The sequence below is a fragment of the Ptychodera flava genome, chromosome 11, assembly GCF_041260155.1.
Source record: "Ptychodera flava strain L36383 chromosome 11, AS_Pfla_20210202, whole genome shotgun sequence".
Lineage (NCBI taxonomy): Eukaryota > Metazoa > Hemichordata > Enteropneusta > Ptychoderidae > Ptychodera > Ptychodera flava.
In genome coordinates, this window is record NC_091938.1 from 33,837,920 (window position 1) to 33,859,319 (window position 21,400).

Sequence of the window (21,400 nt, forward strand, 5' to 3'; positions counted from 1 at the left end):
TCCAGGTAAATTTCTGTAGAATTAATTTTATTTACAAAAACTGATATTGTGCAAGTACAATTTGATTTATTAATCACCAATTTAATGCTTCAGTGGTAGGACTGTCAACAAAAATTTGATAGGATGACTTTGCTTACTTTACAAATGCTACTTCTGGTATGAAGTACTTGATTCCATGTCGAAATGACTTAATTTTGAAGAAATTACAATGTACAAGTTTATTGTGACTAGCTAAAATTGCTTCGGTGAAAATCAACTCAATTCAAAAATATAAAATATTCCTGGTAAATATTTTAAAATTTGAATAGACATTTTAAAATAATCATTTTAAATTATTAATTGTATTTCTATATAATATTTATAAATTCCCTAGCTGTACATTATTCATATTTACAAATATATCAATATAGAAATATATGTATTCACATTTCCCTTGTGACTGACATGAAACATAACTCTATAATACTGTGATATTAAAATTTGAAATAAATATCAATTAGTAATTGTAAAGTACACATTGTATTGCATATTATTAATATTTTACATCACATCCCTACCACAGCTACTGTAATTAAAGGACTATAGCTGTAACTATAAGGAATTTATTTTTTGACAATTTTTTCTCATTATATCAAGTGCTCTGGTCCTCTTTAGAGATTAAGTATGATCAAAAACCAAGCCAGTATTCAGGATCAAAATACCCAGGTGTACCATACACTGTGCACTTCAATTTTACCTTGTGCAGGTATTAGGTGGATTTGAAAAGCCATGTGATCACCGTTGAGGTTGAATATAATGGGGGTTAATAATCTCAATTTTTTTTACTTGAATATTTCAGATTTTTGTGTTTTTGTAGTTTATGTGCTCATTTTTTTTATTACATTTTGATTTCAGGTCAAAAAATAAACCAAAAGGCCAATTACAATCTACAGCCATCATAAAATCAATGTGGAAATTAACGTTCAAATTAAGTCAAGCGAGGCTCATGATTTTCTGGAATCTCACCCACCACACTTAAGTATACACCTCACAAACAATAACACAGAGGACCAACCTTCATATTCTCGTGTTTCATTGGCTTCACTTGTTTATGTCAGTCATATTCCATTGTTTATATTCTATCTATCATCATTTTAAAGTTTAATTTATTGGATATACTGTTATATCAAAACATAGGACCCTTCTCAATATCGGGACCAAGCCCAGGCACCAACGAAGCCAGATGAAGGGGATCTCTAGTCATGCATTGAAAGTTCTTGTATGGGATTGTTATAAATGTTGAAGCATATGTAGCTTAGCCATGCCATCAACTAAGACATCTACAGAGGAACTTGCAAGGGATGATGGGGATGACCAGTTCACATATTTTGATGATAAAGTTAACTCTCACAGTAGCACAAGTAATCAATTCTTGGTGCATGTGGATGAAAAACTTACATGCACTATCTGAAGTTGGCAAAAAATATTTCAATCTCTGGTATTTGTCGTGTCAACATAGGTGGATATGTATAATAGACATAATAGACAAAAGTTGCACTACGCTATTTATTTCCTTACAAGCGTCGGCATGAAATTACAGATACCTGCAGCAACAAAGACCATTTGATTCATTGCAGGCTTGAGTAATGATGATGTGACGTGCTTCAATAAATTAAGGTAGTATGTGCCTCCAAAGTGAAAGACTCAAACTTTTGTTCAAACTTTCCTGGATGAAACATTCAACCATTCTCTTACCAAATCAATAATAAAATGGGGAGTCACTGTGCAAAGTTTAGAAGTAGTGAAACAAATTACCCAACATTTTGCGATATTTGAAATTCAAAATGGCTGCCATTCCTGTGTTAAATCTAGGGGGAATTAAAATTTGGATTTTTCAAAAACTAAACTGGTGAAAGTTTTTCTTTCTCTAAGAGTTTTACAAAGAACCCCCACAAGTGGTAGATCAGACAAGAATTGTAGAACTCTTAGAGTCCAACTACTTGTCCCTGAGGCACATTCTACCTTAAAATATTTCAAATGACCAATGGCCCTTTCTACATAAATTCTTAATCTTGTAATTTTGTGTTTCAAGAACTTCAAAGGAATTCAACTGTTTCCCTTTGGCATGTTTATTTTTCCTAGTAAATGGGGGAATATGTAAAGTGGCTCTCTTCTTCAGAAGTAAATTACTGAGACACTCCAAACATTTCCCCAACAAAAAAGCTAAGTGGATGCAAACGTAATCTGACTAAAGTTAATATACGCTCATTATATCTCCGTAGTTTAAATTTTGCTCTGGTTTTGTGGTTTTTTTGTTGCCTTTGATGATTCTTTATCAGTGTGCTAGTACTTTTACACCATTATTTCAGCTTTGGTTACTTGTTGTCAAGAACATTAACATTAAAACAAGAATCAAGATAATAGTGAGATGAAAACCCTGTGAATCGAAAGACACTTTTATCAAATTCAGTTATTTTACTTTCTCAATGAACAGATCTCTTCAAAGACTATCCTTGTCATTCAACTTATCTTTCAGTTGAATTTTTTCCATTAGTAAAAACCTATCAATGTCATGTTCACTGATATCAGTTTGAGTTTCACTGTCAACATAACACACCTGCCCCGATCCTTTTTTCATATCTGGTCCATCTTTTTCAAATATTTGTCATTTTCAGTTTTCCTATGCTCTTGTCCCTATGCCCTTTTACATCAGTGTGATCCATACATGTACCGGTATAGCAGTAATCATATTGGTTGACTGGCTCTGTCACATCTAGTATAGTATTTGTACCTATGGGAAAAAGAAAAACAAAGAAAATGTCATTTTGAAAGCTCAGTATTGTCAATCCAGCCTTTCAAAATTTGAATCCTAGCAAAATATTTACAGATAATCATAAAGTGCAAAAAAACTGTAAAGTAATGACCCTTACCAAATTCAAATCCATATTTCAGACATTTATTTTATTTAGAGCAATCAACTACATGTATATATTAAAATTAACACATCACCAATACATGTCAATCCTTGTTGTGAAGGTTATAACTCAGGAAGAATCAATATCTAAAAAGTTGATCATCACAATCACAGCGTCTCCTTTATTCATTTTTTTAATTCAAAGACCATAATTTTGACAGTTATTGTATACTTTAATCTCTTGGTTAACTGGTGCACTTATCATGAGTGTAGACATGAATATTTTGTCATTTGTTTTCTATACAGTGGCTTAAAAGTCACAATAAACTGGAATCATACTAAAATTATGGCAGAGTTTCACTGCTTTACCTAGAAAGATAACCCAGAATCAATACACACTAATTGTTGAGTTTCACTGGTCTGTCAAATAAAGAAATCTTCCATGTCAAGTCTCTTTTAAAAGCTATTACTTAAAACATTATAAGGAAGATTTGTGTATTTGTCTTTTTATCTGATTTTGTAAGTTTTTAATTATTGTAAATTCTCTCGCCATATTTTCGGTGGTTGATACATTTTTTATTTTAAAATGTTCAGGGCACTTGGGAGACAGATTTTACCACATAATTACCCTAATTCAATAAAGTCTAATGAAATAAAAAATATCATATGCCACCTCTGTTATCTAAGACACTAGTGCCAATGACACTCCATATTGATGTATCTTGTATCACAGTCCCTCCTTCATGCAGTTCACGCACACGTCAACTGCAGTTTTCTCATGTCCTTCTTCCACACCTTGATTTGACCACGCCATTAGTAAAGGTGGGTGCTTTTAACTTTAACATTCTTTCCGCCAAATGTTGATTTTCTAAATATCATGATGCAATCCTGTCAATGTCAGCAGATGATAAATGAAGACACCACAGATAACCACACGGCATTAGATTTAATATTTTGTAACCAGGCAAACATTCTGATAATTTAGAAATTTCATGGTCAGATCAAAAAGATATGCTGCACATCCAAATGCCAATACTTAACGGGACAAAGCTGCATAGTCATCATCTGATTTAAAATTAACCTTAACTATTTTCAACTTGACAACTTCAGGATTTGAAGATGATAAAATTACATGTTTTGCACAGGAAATACTGTTTTACAAACTTAAGGGAAAAATAGATAAACAACATAACAGTGATTTAAATATTTCAATGCGCTGTTGGATGACAAATCATTCTATTTCAATGCGCTTTTGGATGACAAATCATTCTATTTTTTCCAACAGATTTTCATCTAATATGGAATACAGTGTTTAGTTGTCATATGTATGTAAAAAAAAATTTGGAGTGACATTATGTAAGAGAGGCATATCATATAAAACATTATAGCCAAAACAAGGGACTATGTACCCTTGAGGAAGGTGACCATTTGCCCTCCTTTAGCTGTGATATCGCAGCGGTACTTATGGCATACGCCACAAGTACCGCTGCGATATATCACAGCTAGCCCTCCTTATGTCAAGAAAATGGTCACCTACCCTCGGGCACATAGTCCAATATTTGGGCTATCATATTATTCTACCACAAGTAATACTTAATATATTTACATTGCATTCAACCTTTGAGGTCTAATTGTCCTTTCATATGTGATATGACGCTATTAAAAGTGAATTTTTTACCAACAGAGTACAATCTTGCTCATATAACCAAATATCAATTCAGACACCTAAATAGATCATTTTGAAGTATCAGCATACCAACATTTCAAAGCAATAGGGCAGGTGTTTCTAAGAACGAAAACAAGTCCAATCCTTAACTCAAAACACATCGACAATCAAAGTATTCTTTCATACTTACATGCATAAATAGTCACAGATATCTCAGTGCAAGACTATACATAAAACTCCTTGTAATGTCAATCTCATACACACTTTAGAGGTCAGTAATATGTCTGGTGATTTTTTCATTGTTGTACATCAATTGCAACTTGTTATGCTACACTCCAATGAATGTTGAAACACCCAATACTAAGCTTGTCAACTTAGCGTCAATACATGTATTTGTAAAATGCATTGCTTTTGTTTACACTTGAATTCTAGTCCAGACCAGAAGTAACTTTTCAACAATAACAATGCAGTTTACTAGGTACAGGCTGAGTTGACAAGGTGAACACAGTATATATCAATATGCGTTGTGAGAAAATATGGAATTATGGTTCACATTCAGAACAAATATTGTGAAAAATATCATTATCAAGTAACATTACTGGTTCTTTACAAATTAGAGTTACATCTCACGGCAGGAATGCCAGCTATTAGATAATCATCAATAAACTTTTGTCTAAGAAAAACACATTTTTTGTAGCAAGCACCAAACATGCTCAATTCCAGCATTTTTGTGTTGTTCTGTTCAGAAAATATGGCAATATTCATTGTTCTGAATATTGTGTGAAAATAAAGATGTTCTCAATTATTCCATAACATTCATAAAATTTTATTCAGATCACATTTGGGAATCTGTTGACCAAAATTCACGGCAATCAGATATAAGGTTTAGGAGTGAAGGATATTTTTATTAAAAAATACTTAAAATTGTCCTCAAATTTAATCTTGCCAATTAAGGGACGCCGTCAAAAGATCGATGTTTGAAAAAAAACTTAATTGCTTAAGTTTGGGGGTGGGGGGTTTTTGACCAATAATTTCTGTGCCGTCAAAAACGATTTAACGTCTTTTTGGCAAACTTTACGATTTCAAGGCTGCTTTTTGTACACTAAAATCGATCCAGCCACCCGGTCGAAGTTCAGCATACGAGATTTGAGATGTGCGCTACAAAATGGGGGTCTTGGACGAGGTGGTTCAAGTTCCCGGTGTGTACGTGCACGTGCGCACACATTACTTACTTATTACATTTGAGAAACGCTGAGCGGCTGCAGGTTTGGATAGTGAGGCACATTTGGTGAGTTCGAATTTTCTCGTATATGTTCTCCTCACACAATGTATAAATCCCTACGAACGACTTTCAGAAACTAACGAACAAGATTTGGGAGTTAAATATCAAAAACAAGAGGGAAAATCCCGTGCTGATGTACAGGGGAGCGCAACGAAATTGTGGCATGCCAAATTCAAAAATGACCGACGATCTTTGGTTGAGTTTTTGTCCCAGGAGGTCGAGCCGAAACAGTATACCGGTATTTCGAAATATTTTTCGGTTAAGCAGAACTCACCCGATGAAAGTGTTGCTGGTAATCGTGAGTCAGATGAGCGTAGTCAGGAAAGGTCTCCCATTTCAAATGCGGAAGGTACACCCCTAAAAGCCCCGAATACCGGTGGCGTTCGTTTTGATCAATCACGACAGGATGCATTTACTAGTGAGAGCCGACTGCGATTGATTCAAAGTTTCCTATCAGATTAAAACTCGATCCATCCGAAATTTTAACTCCCGATGTTGTCGGTGCCCAATCGTTCATGTCCCCATTGTGGGACATAGCAGCGACGTATTTTCTATACGTGGAGACCATGGTAATGCCATGATAATGCCATTTCAATGTTGAATAAGTATTGGAGAAAAGATCACGATGGTTTTCCTATAATACCAGTTCCTGTGCCTTGCAGGAAAACAAACACACCATACAAAGATCATGAAAATGTGGAAAAGCTATTCAAAAAGGGAATCCGTGAAATCAGAGCGACACCAGCTCTGAAAAGGCTTCGAAAAGAGTATATATTTCTCCAAAGACATTGTGTGAGGAGAACATATATGTTGGAATTCACCAAATGTCCTTCTCCAATGTGCACTCACTGTTCAATAAACCCAGCTATCAAGGCTACAACTCTAATGAGTTACCTTAAGAGTATGGGGAACAAGCTACCAACCCAAACTCTAAGTGCCGTCCATAGTGGTCACTACATGACATTTTTTGAAGTGACCAATCATATCAAGCACCCAAAACAGCAGGCACAAGGTAAGTTGTACTTTTTCAGTTGTATGGCGTAGTGTAGTTTTACATTTCAGATTTGAATTAATGTTCATTTGTGTGCTTGATTTCCTACGCTACTGAAATTTGTAACAAAAGTATATTATAAAAATTGCCTGTAAAAGTAAACAACACAAAAGGTTTCATGAAAGTTTAAATTAGCTTCAACTTCATGGTTTTAGATACTTGCTCTTGTTAAAAATTTTACTTGTTCATTGGTATAAAGGGAAAATGCATGTATTCTACATGTATTTACCATGGGATATACATTGTACATATACCCTACTAATTTTCAAAATCTGCTGAAAAACACTAAACCTACTCAGATGTTATACCAGTTTCACAATATATCTAATTTTGTTATGCAACCCTCAAAATTTTTGTACATGTCTGAGAAATATGGTGCTTCATGAAAGGCATGAATAGCCATGAAAATATGAATTGTATTTCTTAATAGTGCAATTAAAAATCATACAATTCATATTTCCATGGCTATTGATATATTTCAGGAAGCACCATATTTCTGAATATTTATTGTATAATATTAATTTGTTTGCATTGTGCAGGTGCTGATGTTGGTTGACTGATTCCGAAGTGAAGCTGTGTTCAAGCACTTAGTGACTTTATTAGTCTGGAAGAGACCCTGCCATTTGGTTCTTCCCTGTGTATCAGCTGGAACACGCGAAGACAGGAATCTCAGCGTCTTGACATTCTTGCAAGCGACCAGTAGATATTTCTGCCTGATCCTTGAATCAAGGCACAGTGACTGTGGAGTCTATGACTTATGTGCAAATTTATTGTTGTTGTTATTGTTGTGTTCTGGGTTGCAATAAAAGTATTTAGTTACTTTATAATGGTTTTTCGATTTATATTTAATTCAATGGTACATTGGTATGTCGTTTGAAAGAAATAGTACAGAGTATGAGTCTGCAATGTTTTTCAATTTTAGGTCAGTTAAGTTAGAAGGGGGGGTGGGGGGGTCTGGGGCCAAACTTAAGCAATTAAGTTAGATTTATTATATTGAACTTTTAATCTTGCCATTAAATCTTAATTTTAAAAAAATGAATAGGTACCATAAGGGATGTATATATCAACTTAAAAATGATCAGACAAATATTTCCAGAGAAAATTATTTTGACCAAAAAATAGAAAGAATCTCCCCAAATACTATCTTTAAATTTCACCATACAATTTTGCAAGCTAATTTATTTCATCACCAGGAACTTCTTATGACCATTTTAAATCCATTGGCTAAGCAGTACCATCACAAAGTATTGTATGCAAAATATCAAAGAAATCTAATCTGTATCTTTTGAGTTTTTATTTTTTTACAATTTTCACTCTTTTTTGGCTCATCTGCGTATTTTTGAAGCAGGCAAACTCATCTTAACAAATTCTTAATCTACAAGCCATAATGTATCGTCATACCAAATACCAATTTGATACCTGCAGCGGTTTTTACGTTATTTGAGTGGACAGATGGAAGGACAGCCGACATACATGCAGAGACAGACATACATACTGACAGCAAGACAGACATACATACATAATACATACATACATAGTACATACATATATACATATATAAGAACATACATACATACATACATACATACATACATACATACATAAAGACATACATACATACATACATACATACATACATACATAAAGACAGAAAGACAGAGAGACAGACAGACATCCTTTTCAACCTATAACTCCCAATCGTGGTATGTGGACAAATGGGAGTTTAAAAATAAGAAATGTGGGCGCGCGGGGGGAGGGGGTGTGAACAATATTTCAACAAGTTTTGTTTCTGTTGATTTATTAAACGAGTCAAAGGTATTATTTGACCTCAAAACAATGATTGACGACAGAAAATTACATACAATATGTTACGTGAGAGAAAATGAACCAAACGGTGAACTGAACAGTTTCCTTTTTAAACGAAATTTATAACAAAACAATAATCGCAAGGGAGAGAATACAAACTAAAGTGTAAGCTTACAGGTTATTATCTCAACTGGGACGGCAAAGCTCTGAAGTCAGACAGTGAGCTAGACCAATCCACAGAATAAATACAGCGTGGCTGTGAAGGTCTTGAAAAGTCTTAAAATAAATACTGCTGAAGTTTCCAAAGTCTTGAAGTAAAACGCAAGAGACACGGTCCCAAATGTCTGACTACAAGCTGTACGGTCCGCTATTTGTACTCAAATGGTTATGTAACAGAATATAAGAACAATCTAGAACTTCTATTGATATGCTAATTACTGCCCTAAAATATCTCCGTTTACACGACTAATTGAATTTCTAGAAGGTTCCAAGCATGACTAAACTGTAAAAGTATTTTTGCCTTACCACACTTTGTTTATCTGTACAGGTATTTTTGCCTTGTAAGTGTGTTGTTGCGCAATAAACATTAAACTAATTGAATTCAAGGTCGTGAAGGACAGTGACCTTGAGAACTTTCTATACTAATTAATCTCAGGTCATGAGTAAGGGGGGGGGGGTGACCTACATAAAAAATATAATCTATAGGTACCTATCAGACAAAGAACTCAGGTTCAAAGTCATCAACAATCATTTCTCCATCAACGTTATCGTACGGTACATGAAAATGTACATTTTGTCATACACGACTGACTCATATTCTCCTGGCCCTACGGTTTCGTTCTCTTGGTTTCTAATAGCGCTGATCGCAAATGACGTCACTATTCTCTCTCATTAATTTGCATATATAAATATTTGTTCGCATTGTTTCGGCATAAACGACGAAAATAAAACCTGCGAGTGTAAAATGGCTATTTAGCGTCACACTTATTCGTATGAATTGATGACTGTGACTGCAAGCTAATAGCCGCGCATACAATGACAAAATTTGTCCGAATTTCAGCATATTTGTCCGAAAGTCGCGCGCGTGCAGCTATAGTATATTTAGTAACAAACCCGAAATCGCGATCAACGCTATTATGTGATTTGGACTACATTGTCCATAGGCAAGAGCCACTGCCTGCTGTAGGATAGTCTTTTGATAGCTCCATGGATAGACTCTCTGGTGACGGTTTGTACTGATATTGTACGCAAATAACAATGGAACAGGGTGTGCAGGTGTTGGCCCTACGCCCCCTTCAAAATGCCTGGACACATTCTCTAGTATAGTTGCGTATCCACCATTTTCCACGCCGTAACATCTTCACTCATTGCCGTCTCAACTTGGCATTCCTTATACGTACATGTGTACCGTTGGGAAAGGATGGAATCACAGTCGTTTGGAGAGCTATTCAGCGCTTGGACTATTCGCCCCATAGACGAGTGTACAGAAGCGAGAAACACCCCAAGTCTGGAAACAGAATGGCTATAAAAACTACGCCATGTCACATTCCGTGTCCGATTTCACTGTGAAAATTAGCAAGTTCATCTATCATGCAACCGTCGATCGTTCCCTATCATTCTAAGAATTCATACCTGATACTTTATCTGATTCAAAAACGCTCATTTCGTGTGATTTTCGGCCGAATTCGACGGACACCTCACCAAAACCTGGGGGTGAGCAACATTCCGGTCACCTCACAGTGGACGTTGGGCACCTCCACTTTACTGCCGTTAGCGCCGCGTACCTATGAGGGGTGACTTGAAGGTTGTTCGTGCCTTAATTATGTTTTGCGACGTGTCTTCTGAATTCGGCCGAAAATCACACGAAAATTCATACCTAATACTTCATCTGCTTACAAAATGCTCATTTCCTGTGATTTTCGGCCGAGTTCAAGAGACACCTAGCCAAAATAAGCGTGAGCAACATTCCAGTCATCCCTCATGGGTAGGCGGCGCCAATGTCAGTAAAGTGGAGGTACCCAAGAGGTGACCGGAATGTTGCTCACCCCCAGGTTCTGGCGAGGTGTCCGTCGAATTCGGCCGAAAATCACACGAAACGAGCGTTTTTGAATCAGATAAAGTATCAGGTATGAAATTTTAGAATGATAGGGAACGATCGACGGTTGCATAACAGATGAACTTGCTAATTTTCACAGTGAAATCGGACACGGAATGTGACATGGCGTGGTTTTTATAGCCATTCTGTTTCCAGACTTGGGGTATTTCTCGCTTCTGTACTCTCGTCTATGGGGCGAATAGTCCCAGCGCTGAATAGCTCTCAAAAACGACTGTGATTGAATGTTACATCGCTCATCCATGGATACTTTGCCAATTTTTTCCGCTTTTCCACTGAAGCACTGCACCCAGGAACATTACACACAAATCGGACCATGATGATGACTGATTTTGTTTGTGTAAAGCCGCACACGACATCAACAGGGATTCACAAGACAGCGGCAACAAGCCGCCACGTTTACAAATTTTAACGCCAGAGGAAATTTAGATTACGTCATCTGATTACGCCCTCTTACAACGATAGTGACATGAATCTCACCCAAGAATCTTTGTTTAGACTCTCGAGCACTACTCCAACTTGGCAATATTACGTTTCCATCAGTAATAACTCACTAGAAAGGGTATTTAGAGAGAGTGGTGGACAAACATGAATAAATGTAAAATTTTCCAGTCTGTTGACTGGATATCCAACATTCTGTGAAGAGTACTAAACACGTGAGCACATTCAGTTCACATCTGATTTCTTTTAGAAATCTCTGCGGCCATGTAATGTTTACCGAACATGCGTTTGCAGACACCCATGGACCCCCATCCTGCCCCACCGACAACACGGATTTCCGAAAGGAAACTATTTCCACAATACATAGCTTTATTATTAGGAGTTACAGCGCATTGTGGTGCACCTTTGTAGTTTTCATATACTTTCAAGTATTTTCGTCTTGTCTCTAAAACAGTCTCTGGTGCTACTTCTAAAGTCATGTTGAAATGCATCATCGACGACAAAATTTCAGTTAAAGCTAGAATTCATTTGTCAACAATAACGCTGTATATTGTAAACGTATCGTACTTTGTGTTCTAGGTAAGGAGGATAAGAAATCAAATTTACTAGTGTCGCTGTTGGATGTCTGTTGGATCATATGCTTTAATTTGATTTGGTTCCCGATGAATTGTCTTGAACGTAATTGGTCGTTTTGTTTTCTAAAATGTTGGGTAAATGCTGACTGAGTGTTTGTCACGTTTTATGTTGATTATCCACACAGTAACGTTTTATCTGGCTATCTTTGCAACTAACCAATCATTGCCGTATGTACATTCATTTGCATTTTGATCCACCAATAGTAAGCCGTAACACGTACACGTAGCAGCACTCGCACCTTTTGCCACGTCACTGTCAGTTTAAAGCAAAAGTGCGAGGAAGCATGTCTCAATTCAAGCCTGCAGCCAGAACATCGACAAGTAAAACTGTGAATCTGTATATGTCAGGTTAGTGACCATTACCAGTCATATTTTTCATTATTTCAATGCACGCTTTACCCTTTTGTAATTCAGTTCTACTTCACAATTGGTTTCGGTGTAATGTTTTATGTTTGACGTGACAGTTTGCAAAGAATGTTTTGTCCAAATACTTTCTTTCTTGTCGGAAAAGTCAACGTGAATTCGTGGTCAACGTGGTACACATACTTTATGCTACAGTCTACTGTTTCAGTGTGTTATGTTTGCCATTTTCTCGGTTCATGCCTGTAGCCAGCCTACAACATAAACTGTGTTTCTGTATATTTCAGATCGGCATGATAAAATGTCTACAGTTTCAATTGTAACTAGTTCGAAGAGTATCCATGTAAAGAGTGAAACCGTCACGTGATACTTGTTTTATAGAACAAAGGTAATCAAATCACTCACAGGTAAAAAAAATTGTCTCTTACATCAGAATCAGTAGACTACAGCGAAGCACCTTCTGTGCCTCTCGCTTTAAACACAGGGGTAAATGTGGTGATTACGTGAATTTTTTCCCATCTACGTGCTCAATTTGAGGATCTACAACGCGCCGCCTATCCCGAGTTTATTAATGATATCCAGGAGTCGATTGCTCGTTTTTTAAATTTGAGCTCAAATGTTCATCTCTTCGCTCACTTTGTTATAATGATTCTGAATGTTCGACCACGGATGATAAAGTTGACATGTTTCACAGGTATTTTCAGAGCACGTACTGTACTGATTCAAAATCGAGCACCATTCCATCTTGTCACATCTTCGAATCTGGTACTATTATGAAGCCGTCCTTATTTACGGCCCGGGGGGGGGGGTCGGAGAATTTCATCAGAAACTCCGAAATTTCGAGTAACCGCCACTGCCAACCATGATTTATTTTAAACCCCTCTCTAACTATGAAGTTTGACTGACCCTTATTACTCTTTTTTGGGAGTGGAGATTTTAGCCGACTGGTTCTGTCTCGGGCCTCTCAGCTAGGCGACTGATGCCGTATGTTGTGGGTTCGAATCCGATTGAAACTATCCGTATTTTCTATCCTGGGTCGGTAACACTGCTGGTGACAGAATTGTCCCCGAGGTTATCGTTCGCCCAGTTAAAGCGATGAAATTCGTTTCTTCGCTTCGATAAAGTGTGTATGTGCGATGTGATAGTGAGCATGCGTGCGTGAGTGCCTTCACGAACTCTACAAGTGTTGAAAGGTCTCAGTCAGAAAAATGTAACAACTTAGCCGGCTATTGAACCACTCTTTTTTGGGAGTGAGATTTAGCCGACTGGTTCTGTCTCGGGCCTCTCAGCTAGGCGACTGATGCCGTATGTTGTGGGTTCGAATCCGATTGAAAACTATCCGTATTAAATATCAATACATGTAAAATTACAAAAATACAGCAATAGTAAAGATTTTTCAAATCCTGATGTACCCTGCTAGATTATCATCGGTTATCTCATGACGGTTGTGATGGGTGAAACCAACTGAACAAAATGAAATTCAAAGTGACAACAATATACAGGAATGATAGCTCACGCTATAAGGCCAAACAAAAACTAATCCAACCGACCGTATTTTTTACCTGCCGACCCTAAACTTTTTAGACACGGAAGTAAAAAAAAACCGAAATAACAAACCCCGTAAAATCACGCGTTCGTTACTTGGCATTTGATTTTTGCTTGAACGAGGATGTCTTTTGTTTTTTTCTTATATATGATACATTTTTTCTGGAAATGTTGTGGCCAGTGTGTGACCGCCCTGAACCCCTGAAAAATGCATATTTAAAAATAAAAATATTTCGGAACAAAAATTCATGCCGAACTACTTACCCTATTTTTGAAAACCATGTTATCGGAACAGCACAACTTTTTTGGCCTAACCAGTATCAAACCATATAGTATATATTGTTTAATTTGGATGGGTATCATAACAGGGTTTTCACTAGGATATCTGACTGGGTAGAATTTGAAATTACAGGGGGAGAACACGTGAGAGGCTGAGGAGGAAAGTGTTAGAGAGGATTTTCCCTATCTTGCACGGAATATTTTTAGATATGATGTGTGCAATTGTTTAGGTCTGGTGCAATCTGAGAGGTGTTTATAAGTTGTTTTTTATCACTAAGTAAAAATGTTAGAACATGGCAAGGGAAGAGCACGAGAGGGGGTTCCCCATCTCGTATCCAAAATTTTGAGAAATTTATGTATGTAATGGTGTAGTCTGACAAGTGTTTCAATTTATTTTGCACTCGGTAAAACTCTTTAAAAATGACATTGAACACTGACATTTTTATTACATTTTTTGCATGATCAGTGTTTGAGTCAAATATTCAATAACCCAACAAAAACAATACATTTTGTGGAAAACAGAATTCAGTTTGCCAGAGATTGAAGACAAATGAATATGCAGGAATGGAAAATTTGTGACCTTATGTCATTTCTCCAGCTGCCAGCTTCTAATGAAAAGCCTGAATATGGTATGTTTAAATGTCAAAATGGTCATTGAACTGATGTCAAATAAAATGTTTCTGTGATAATAAAAGATGAATTCACAACAGCTCAGTTTTGTCCTAGATCCTGTGAAATTTTTGAGAAGTTGATGTGTGCAATGGTGCAGTCTAGTGCAATCTCAGAGGTATTTTCAATTTTTCTTTTACTAGTGAAACTGTTACAACACCTCAAGGGGAAAAGTATGAGAGGGGGTGTCCCCCCTCGCATCGAAAGTTTTCAGAAATTGATGTGTGCAATGATGCAATCTGAGAGGGGTTTCAATTTATTTCGCACAAAAATATTGAGTAACCCCCTCTTCTTTCTCTCCACATTTTGAGCAACCCCCTTGAAGATTTCAGTGTTTTGAGTGACCGCCTCACATTCCTCCCACCCCAGACCGTAAATAATGACGACTCCCTTAGTAATTTACATTTCACAGTTGACTAAGTTTCTAAAGCATTTTGGGCGGTTTATCGTAACAAGACCTGTAGCCCAGACAAATTCCGGCCACAACATTACCATGGTGTGCAGACGAGTTATGTTACCCACTTTGTATTATTGATACGATGGTAGTTTATCTCACACAAAGGTTAATGAAGTCAGCGGTCACAGGCACTGTAAAATTATAAATTAAAACAAGATCTCAATTATAAGTCGATATGAATGCAAACTATATTTGAGGCAAATACACAAAGAAGCTAATTCCTCTATACCAGGATGTTTACGAAGTTTTTGAAGCAACACATTTTTGAATGATATTAAAATAACGAAAATAGTCACTTAATGAAGGAACATGAGAATTTCACGTGATAGGGTTGCAACGTGTCACAGTGACGTTTGAATATTAATTTTGACTTTGATGTTTATGATTGGATGTATTATTTTATAATTCATATCTATTGTATCAAAGCCATGCCTAAAAGATAATGTGTAAAATCCATTCAAAAACAATACAACGAATATCAAGAGAAATTACAGCGGACCCAAGACATTTAGACCATGGTATGGGAGAGGTGCATCTTCTCTACTCTCGCCTACACATAACAGGGACACATCCTAGACCTAGTTATTACACGTTCAGCAGACCAGATTCTCCACTCCGTCAATATCACTAATTCAATGAACTCTGATCACAGTCTTGTACGGTTCGGTCTGACCGTTCAGCGTCCTGCAAACAGTAAGGTGAGGATCTCACGGCGAAACTTCCGTAACATGAGCACCGATGACTTGCGAGACGAAATCGCTGCTAAGTTCTACACCTATCCACGTGATATCGACATTGAGCGTCTATCAAAATTCTACATCGACTCAGTCACGGACATATAGACACTCTCGCCCCCATCAAGCAGAAAGTGGTGACTGATAAAGTAAGAGCTCCATGGTATTGTGAAGAGTTACTATTGCTACGGAAAACTGTGCGACGACTTGAGACAAAATATCGCGCCACAAACCTTGAGATTGATCGTCAGATTTTCCTGACAAGGCGGAATGAATACTTTCGCCGCTGTGATGATTTGAAGGCTGACTACCATAGGACTCGCATTGAAGAGGCAGATAGCAAGAGGCTGTTCAAGATCATCGCTGAGTTGACTGATGCGAAGGCAATTCACGCCAAAGAGCTACCTTGGCAAATTCCATCGAAGGAAATTCCATCTGAATTCATGAACTATTCAACACAAAAGTCTCTAAACTTCGCGAAAGTTTACCCAATGTCAGTGTTGACAGTGACTGCGTTTTACCATCCCACACATTTCCAGCTTTCAGCGATGTGTCTGCAGACCAAGTTAACACCCTAATTAAACGAGCAGCGCCAAAATCATGTGATCTTGATGTACTGCCAGCGAACTATATCAAGAAATTTGCCAGTGTTCTATCGCCATTCGTGGCTCATCTTTTCAATGAATCGCTGTCATCTGGAAGTGTGCCCAGTCACTTTAAATCTGCCGTCATCCGACCACTGCTAAAAAAACCGGACCTCAACCCAAACATCCTGAAGAGTTATCGACCGATATCAAATCTACCATTCTTATCTAAAGTTCTTGAGCGCATCGTTGCATCGCAGTTGAGCAGTTACCTCAGTGATCACTCTCTGTTTTCCAAGTTCCAGAGCGCATATCGCGCTCATCACAGTACAGAGACTGCCCTTCTGCGTGTCCATAATGACATCAATGCTTGCTCTCAATGACAAAAACGACGTTCTCCTCATCATGCTAGACTTGTCGGCGGCTTTTGACACAGTTGATCATGAGATACTACTTCATAGACTTCAATTTCGGTTTGGTGTCACAGGTACAGCTCTATCGTGGTTCAAGTCGTATCTCACCCATCGCAATCAGTGCGTCAAAGTTGGCTCTGCAGCATCAGCTAGTACACACATGAAGTATGGTGTTCCTCAGGCTCAGTCCTGGGCCCGATTCTTTTTACTCTGTACACATCACCACTTGAAGACATCATCGTCCAGCATGGTTTAATCCTATGATGTATGCGGATGATACACAGATTTATGTTGTGTGTAGCAGACCTGATGAAGTTCGAGTTTCTGTCGAGGTATGCGCCAACGAAATCCGCTGCTGGATGAAATCCAATATGCTAATACTTAATGATGAGAAGACAGAGGTTGTTCAGTTTCGTCTCGTCTCAGATCCGATGCAGTGAAACTTTCAAGTTTAAGGATCGGGGAGTCAGATATTGCCCTTCTGCTACAGTTCGCAATCTCGGTGTGAAACTTACCCATGACGGCTCGATGTCAGACCATATCAGCCACATCTGTAAGAATGGATTTTATGCATTGCGTAGAATTGGCAAGATCCGTCAATTGTTGGACAGACCCACCACAGAAAAGATGGTCCATGCATTTGTTACTTCTCAGCTGGATTACTGCCAACAGTCCCTTTTGTATGGTGTTGGAAATTTTCAGCTCGGACCCACAGGCGTGCTTGTTTTCTGGGGTAGTTTCTATAAGCATGATAAGTGTAGTTTATTCTACGTTTCGACGTACTCTTCCGTAGCCTAATCAACGTCGAACGTAGAATAACTACACTTATAGAAACTACCCAGAAAACAGCACGCCTGTGCTCGGACGCCTTCAATCACTTCAGAATGCTGCAGCTCGCCTTGTCTCGCGTACTCGTAAATTTGATAATATCACACCTGTTTTCATTGATCTACACTGGCTGCCCGTAGAAGCTAGAATTAAATTCAAAATCTTGTTGACGACCTTTAAAATAGTTCATCATGTTGCTCCACTTTATCTCATGGATCTGATCGAGATATACACCCCTGCCAGAGATCTCAGATCGAGTGATTCCTTACGCGTAGTGCCACCGCGTGGAATGTTCAACAAGGCATATGGGCAGAGAGCTTTCTCTGTCTGCGCACCTTCTCTATGGAACTCATTGCCCCCTGAAATTCGTAATGCCAAGTCCGTTGACTGTTTTAAACGCGTTTTAAAGACTCACCTTTTTGTAAAGCACTATTACTAATGTTTTGGAAGGGTCACCATTTTACCGTAACCGCTGATGCTTGTTTTATTTTAACGTTTTCTGGTACTTACTCTGTAGAATTTTAATAATGTTTTTTTGTAGTTTGACTGTTTTTACTCTGCAGAAATTTTCATCATTTTAACCATGTACGTTTTTAGCCTAATTTGATTGTTTTTTACATTTTAGTTTGTTATGCTTTGCTGGTATTTTATCATTTTAAATGTGTAAAGCGCACTGAGACGTATGTGTAGTGCGCTTTAAAGAAATAAATATTATTATTATTATTAATATTCTTTTGTAGTATCAACTAAAAGAGCGTATAGTACATTTTCGTTAATAAGAAGTCTGTCAGCTCTGGCTACTTTCCGCCAATTTTCAAAACTGCCCATTTTGCACCAAATACATGTAATTGAAAAAATATACTTTCTTTTCACCTAACTTACGTTCATGTTCAATCTAATTAAAATCCGATTTAGTGATGGGTCGGTGTTTTAGGTTATCGTATCGTATTTTCCACTGGGGAGGACAGCATAAAAGAGACCGTAATACGATAGCGTAAAAGACCGACCCATCACTACTTCGGATTTTAATCAGATTGGTTCATGTCATTCGCTTCTGCGTGTTTCTCTACTCAAATTTACCACACGTAGTATGTAACTATGTGTGTGACGTAGCAACGTAGTAACTATGTGTGTGACTGTGTGACGGCTATGATGTTGACTTAATTAATCCACTCGATACCGACAGCTGATTAGCCAGTTGACAATTTGTTTGCGGAGCAATTGCAGTGGTGCATAGACAAGTTCGAGAGGAGATAAGAACTTGTAGGTAATATAGAGAAACAGTCAGATTGTGTTGAGTCGAAATCTTTATTTGAAATACCACAGTCAAATTTAATAAAATTACTTGTAGTAACAAAGAAAGCAGTCAGCAGACGTTTTGGAGTTGAAATCTTTATTTGAAATATCACAGTCAATTAGTAAACTATTGCACAAAAAACATATCCCACCCCTCCCCAACTCCAGGGGATTTACTGCTGTACCCTGTGACCTATTCTGTATATTGCATGAGTTATGTGCAGCATCTTGATATGGAATGACATCGATGCAATACCCAGAACAGGTTGTAAGTCTCACAGAGAATAGCAGAGCAGAACACGTTTTGATCAATACAGAAAACGCTTGACAAAAATACTCAATACAGCTTCAGGGGAACATTTTCAAAATAGATGCTGATTAGTTTTTACATTTTTGGCCAGATCGTAAATCCTTGTGCCATAGCTTCTCTGTAGAGGTATAGAGCAGATCAAAGGTCACAGGAAATTTTGACAAATGATAGTTTGAAAATTGTCTTTTCAAAATTGCCTGGGCCCGGTGACCTTGAAATTTGGCACACAGTAATCTGGCCTTATCCAGTCTACAAAGATATAACACAATTTATTATGAAACTTTACACAAATTTTAAAGATTCAATCCAAGATAGCTGCTGGGTGGTGTGACCAGTTGGCATAGTAACGATAAGAACGATGTCTGAGCTTTACCCATTCGTCAAATTGCAAGTCACTTTTTGCAATAGTCTTCGCATGGGAGCCAAGAATACATTAAAGTGGGTAAAAAGTCATTCAAGTTCATCCAAAAGTCGTCAAAAAATTTTTGGTCCCAAACTGACTCAAACGTACCAGGAACAAAACCTGTAGTCCTTGTTGCTGGTGAAATATACTTATTATGCATGATTAATGAGATTTGCAAAAACAGTAATTCAATCACTTAAAAATCTTCTCAAAAATGGCAGGATCAATGACCTTGAAATTTTGTATACATCATGTAGGTGGTATGGTCCACAAGGTTGCTAACAGATTTTTGATTGGTCAAAGTTTACACAAATTAGGTAGAACATAAAATTTGAATGTAAAATGTAGCCAGGTCACATGACCAGCCATAATTTAATGGGCAAGGTGCACTTTCAAAAAGGCTGTGCGCAAAGGTTTTGGAGATCCAGCTGCACAAAAAAGTTACTGAAGGAGAAGAAAAGAAGAGGAAGAAAGTCGAACCCCACTTAATATTATATATTATTGCCTGAATACATGGGTTTAGGTGCCCGAGAGCAGGGGACAATTTGCCCGACGACAGGAGGGCAAATTGTCTACGTCGTTCACCGGCCCGCTAACATCCCGGATGTTCCTATTCAAATCAATGCACTGATTTGCATTCACCTTGAGACATGTAATAAAATAGGGACCAAAAGCCCTAAATGCATGTTAGGGTTTGGTCAAATCTTTGGTCAAATCATTGGTAAAACTGTCACATCAGTACAGTATGTGCATTATGTGACCAGTTGCCTTGCATTGTGCATTTGAATCTGATCAAGAATTTATTGAGTGTAACTCGGCCAGGCTGCCCCTACTTCAATGAGCTCATCAAAGTTTGTAAAACGTTGAAGTAAGGGGCAGCCTGGCAGAGTTACACTGGATAGATTCAATCTCCTTTAATTTTACAGTTTTAATGTGTATGACACATCTGTAGCCTCGTACAAATTTTGTAATGTAAATTGCCAATAGATATCCCAGCAAATGAATTGGACTCTGCAACTGTTTCAATAATATTCTGAATAATTATATCAATGACATTACTAATTTTGGCCATGCTTGGTGTTAGCGTGTCAACTGCCATTCCAAAGTGATGTACACCACAATATTACTTCAAAGTAAACAAGTCATTGACAATGACATAGTCCCCACTTGTAATAGGAGTATTAGTCTTGATGGGGCAGGGAAATGTGGTCATTAAGAAGTATCACTGGAGTGTATATGTTGAGATCTATGGGCACATAGGTCTATGTCGTTGTTCCCAATTTGAAAGACATGAGGCATGTCTAAGTTATGGTTCTAAATCGGGAAAAAAGATCAGACCTCTAGCTGTATTGGCCAGCCAAGAAATACATATGTGCATAATAATGAGGTACAAGATGTGACATCTTAAGGTCTAATATGCTATCAGAATTGGAGGGTATAGAACTTGTGGTTACTGAGTTATGCATATATATGTATAATCAAGGTCAAAGGTCATAAGGTCACGTGACATTTTGAAAAAAAATGTATTGCTAATTAATCCCTATATGCCAAAAATCAGACCTCTTGCTCTATTCGCTTGCCCAGAATTAGATGTGTGCATAATTAATGAGGTTAAGCGTGTGTTGTCATAAGGTC

The 21,400-nt window shown here is 37.5% G+C and overlaps 1 long non-coding RNA gene across 1 annotated transcript; it reads left to right on the forward strand.

The window, feature by feature from the left end:
- The first annotated feature begins 5,807 nt into the window (after nt 1-5,807).
- Nucleotides 5,808-7,719, forward strand: LOC139144129 (uncharacterized). Its single transcript, XR_011554753.1, has 2 exons — nt 5,808-6,853; nt 7,432-7,719. It is a non-coding gene; the product is annotated as an uncharacterized lncRNA (long non-coding RNA).
- The last annotated feature ends 13,681 nt before the right edge of the window (nt 7,720-21,400 follow it).